Source organism: Prionailurus bengalensis, chromosome A2, assembly GCF_016509475.1.
Source record: "Prionailurus bengalensis isolate Pbe53 chromosome A2, Fcat_Pben_1.1_paternal_pri, whole genome shotgun sequence".
In the NCBI taxonomy this organism is placed as follows: domain Eukaryota; kingdom Metazoa; phylum Chordata; class Mammalia; order Carnivora; family Felidae; genus Prionailurus; species Prionailurus bengalensis.
The window spans coordinates 47,817,455-47,822,318 of record NC_057348.1 but is presented as its reverse complement, the minus strand read 5'-3'; the positions used below and the strand labels follow the sequence as shown (position 1 = coordinate 47,822,318).

General features: G+C 39.6%; 1 pseudogene; it reads left to right on the top strand.

Annotated features, from left to right (window-relative positions):
- Positions 1-512: 512 nt before the first annotated feature.
- Positions 513-895, top strand: LOC122488189 (annotated as a pseudogene).
- The last annotated feature ends 3,969 nt before the right edge of the window (positions 896-4,864 follow it).

Here is a 4,864-nt window from a genome sequence, read left to right as displayed (position 1 = left end):
CTAAAAGATTGTTTAGTGGCACCTGCATGGTTCAGTCAGTTAAGCATCTAACTCTTTGTTTTGGCTCAGGTCTTGATCTCACAGTGCCTGAGATCCAGCCCCATGTTGGGCTCTTAGCTCTCAGCAGAGAATCCCTAAAGGGATTCTCTGTCTCCCCCCCCCCCCGACCCTCTCCTGTTCATGTGTGCCCTCTCTCTCTCTCTCTCTAAAATAAACATTTAAAAAAAGAAAGGTTTTTTTTACATCAATCCATTTATTTCAATCAAAATTATTTTAAAAGAAAACTTTATATCAGCACTTAAAAAGAAAGCCACTAGTATAGTCTGCCATAAATAGAAAGTAACCAAAAAGGTAAAGATAAGATAACAAAAACAATGTCATTCAAACCGAGGTGGTTATTGCTGCTTGCCAAGACTCTGAGCTGAAAGGGAGAAGAGACTGGTATTGCAAGCCCAAGAACCCAAATATTCCTTGACACAGAATAAATAAGTAAATTGTGGTATAGACATACAATGGAATACGAGATCAAACGCTACAAATCACAGAGAACGTTTAGGCCTGCTGTTACAGCATCAAGCTGGTGGCTAGAGGGTATTCGAAAATGGTGTGACAGGGCTGCAGGGTTCAATAAATTGGGGTTAATGCAAGGTGATACCATATCTGAGAATGACAATGTGAAAGAGGCCACAAGAAATCTTCCTGAGAATCTGTATAACGACAGGATGTTTCTCATTAAGTGAGCAATGGCCCTGACCAGGAGGCAGCAGATTTGCCTAAAGAGCATATCCTAAAATATGAGGAGGATAAATTCTACCTTGAACTTCTGAAAGAAGTTATTTGGGAAAGAAAAGAGAGAGAAAAATGGGCAAAGAAATAATCGTGGGGTTGAAATCTGTGGTTGCAGATGCTATCAGATATTTTTAAGAAGTTGGGTAAACCTGAAATGTATGATTTAGAACTACTGGAGCTGCAAATGTATTACTTTAAGTAAATGTCTACTGTAATTATTTTTTAAAAATGTATGTTTGGGGCGCCTGGGTGGCGCAGTCGGTTAAGCGTCCGACTTCAGCCAGGTCACGATCTCGCGGTCCGCGAGTTCGAGCCCCGCGTCGGGCTCTGGGCTGATGGCTCAGAGCCTGGAGGCTGTTTCCGATTCTGTGTCTCCCTCTCTCTCTGCCCCTCCCCCGTTCATGCTCTGTCTCTCTCTGTCCCAAAAATAAATAAACGTTGAAAAAAAAATTAAAAAAAAAATGTATGTTTATAGCTGATCCTACAACAGGGATGAATCTCACAAATGTGGAAGATAGCTCAGAAAAGACAGATGCAAAAGAGCACTAGAGGTAAGACAGCACTGCACTGACATAAAGTTCAAAACCAGGCAAAACTAATCTGTGCCAGAAGTCAGGACAGTGTCCATCCTAAAAGCAGCAATGCTTAGGCAGGGGCACAAATGGAACTTGCGGGGGCTGGCAAGGTGCTACTTCCTAATCCAGGTTCTGCAAACTGGCATACTTATTGTGTGTAATGTACCAAGCTGCACATTTAAGATCATACTTTTCTTAAGGTTTGTTACATGTCAAAGAAACGTTTGCTTAAAAAACATCCTCTCTGCAAGCACACACACTAGCAACAGACTCTTTCTCCTAGATGTAATCTAAAGATTCACTATCACACCTTAAGAAATGCTGCCCCAAGCCAGAGCAATGATGATAATAGAACACGTAATAGACTAACAGAGGGTCCCTATCTGCTGGAGGACCACTTCCCCGAGGCTGAGTTGGTGACCTCCTCCTACACTTTCAGAGGACCACAGGGCTTACCTAGATCACAGCATCTATCTCTCTTTATTAAACGTGATTATTTCCTAGCCTGCTTCTATCAGACCCACTTCCTTGAGGGCAGGAACTAAATCTTCAACTGCAGGACCTTAGCACCTAACAGGGTATCTCACAGGGATGCTCCATAACTATCTGTGGAATGTATGAATGGATGAGGGTATGAATTCATCCTATGACATAAACTGTACTGAGCTGGCAGAGAGAGTAAGGACATGCATCTGGCAATGGGGAGCAATTGCACATAAATCCTGACACTAGTATATTTACAAGTTTGAAGAGAAAGGGGGTCTGGGGTACTAATAATCAGCCTGAACCCCACTGGAGGACAAATGATATTACTTTGCTTTAAAACAGCCTTGAGTAGAACTGTACAGAGTCTGGTACTTTTTACTATTTAAAGGGCCCAAGGTGGTGCTAGAGCTGTAATATCAGTAATGAAAGCAAATGTGTGAGCTGCTTGGACCTATTAAAGATAAGTTATTTCAGGTGCATTCAGAATAAGTACATATGGAGAGGTAGAGCCATTTCTTTTTTATCCTTGCTGGGGATGAGTCAGAGAAATAGGTATGTCTGAATTCTCCAGATAAAGCCCCAAATGCCTTTAAGCCACTAATTTACATTTTTTTTGTACCATAGGCAGAACCAATATTTTGTATGCATAAATGTGCCATACTTATTATTATCTAATGTTACCAAAGCCCCAACATCCTTAGAAAAGTACCTGGTGTTCAGTAGACATTCAATAAATGAAATGGATTCTATCAAGCCCAACCACTATCTGTGTGCCACTGAAAAATAAAAGAGAGAGAGAAAGGCACCTGGGTGGCTCAGTCAGTTAAGCGTCCAACTTCGGCTAGGGTCATGATCTCACAGTTTGTGAGTTCGAGCCCCACGTCAGGCTCTGTGCTGACAGCTCGGAGCCTGGAGCCTGCTTTGGATTCTGTCTCCTTCTCTCTCTGCCCCTCCCCATTTGTGCTCTTTCTCTCAAAAATAAACAAATGTAATAAATAAATAAATAAGAGAGATAAAGAAAGAAAAAGAAATGTAGAAGGGAGGGAGGGAAGGAGGGCATACAAGAAAGAGAGAGAAGACAGAAGAGAGACAGAGAGGTAGAAAGGTAAAGACATGGAGGAAAGGGAGAGAAGAGAAGGAAAAAGAAAATGAGGAAGAGAGAAAATAAACAGAGGAAGCAAAGTGTACATCAGAAATACAGTTAATTCGAACAAAACATTTTGGAGGTTATACTAAAGTGAAAATTAAAAAAAAAATAACCAACAAAGTGAATTCTAAATGTATTCAATAATAAGAGATGGTATTATTAAATTAAAGCTAATGATGCTAACCCAGATCGAAAAGGGAAGGACAAATGATGATGGGATGTAATTACTTTATTGCCCTATATTATGGAAGTTTCTGCTTAGATATTCAGATCTCTGAAATGGCCTGAGCTACATGTAGCAAGAATCGAAAGAGCGACTAGACTGTGGAGAAATGCACCAGACTGGAAAGTCATCACCAATGGAGGGAATTCATTTAACACCCTGTTCTTCAGACTTAGGAAAATACGAAATAAAAAGAAAGGTATTCATACCAAAAGACAAGCAAGAATGCCCATGTGTCTATATTTCATCTCAGGGATGATATAAAAATTACTGTCCAGGCTATCAGAAGTGTTCTTATAATTCATAATTCTATAAATTATTGTTATTCATTCATTGTAGATATCCTGCTGCTAACTTTTGAAAGGAACTTTCTTACTCTTACACATCATTTTACACAATAGTTTGGTATATAGGATAAATGCAACCAAAAGTGACTAAATACATTAGCTAGATGATATATGGTCATCTCTCAGTGGTAGACTGTATTACTATTTGCCCCAAATTCCCTCTTTAGCATATCCCTCCCTGAGGGTGAATTATATGTTACTACTCCGAAGTCAAGATGTTTCATTGTGCTTAATTGGAAGAAGGCAGAAGTGGCATCTATCTTTTCTAAGTAGAAGCTCTAGGGCCAGGATGCAAGTGCCAGGTTTCTTCTCCCACTGACACAACCATCAAAATGTTCCTGATAGAGGCTGCTCATCAACCTAGGTCCTACAGTAAATACAACATGAAGCAGAGCTGCAGCCCACCCCCAAAGAACATACAGTGTCCTTTCATTTTATAAGCCATTGAGATTATTGGGTGTCACAGAATAATTTACTGTGTCCTGAATGATGCAATGCCAAACAAAATAAGTGAAACAACAACGAAGACCAAATATATGAATGCATTAAATTGCCCAACTAAGAGCTATCAAACACACTCTATATGCAGCCTGTCCTCAGTTCTGAGTATGAATTATGAAGAAGACAAGGACTTTATCTTCAAGGACAAACAGATCAGAGTTCCAGAATCTCACAAGTAAGGAAGCAACATGGGCTTGAGAATTCTGGAGAGGAACTGCATAGAGAGAGTTGCATATTCAGTGGGACACTATCAGAGAGGCATCTTTGGAGGGGACATTCCTAGTAGAGTAGGTAGCATCACTCAAACACAGGCACAACTAAAAGGGAAACTTTGTGCAGGGGGAATAATGCAGATTTAGAAACAACCAGAGCTCGGTCAGGGGAAGGAAAAGCCTTATAAACAAATTTAGGCATACAGAGGCAATGGGAAATTAATGGATGTTTTTAAACATAATGTAAGAATTTTTAAGTGCCTGTGAAAAGATAAACAGAGAAAAGACTGGGGGAATGAAAGTCAAGTCCACTTTTTTTTTGTCTTAATATGATTTTATCAGGACTTTTGGTGTCATTAAAGTCAAAATGTCATCTTGTCAAAAGTATGTATTGAAGCAAATAACTTTCAATCTCATATTTCATAACCACTGACAATTTGTGCTTTATGAAATGAATGTCAGAGCACCCTGCCTACCATGAATACACAATATTTGTTCAGTGATAGCCAAAAAAAGATCATATAGAAATTTAAAAAGATAGCAACTAATGTCTACATAAGACCTAGAAACTACAGATTCTTAAA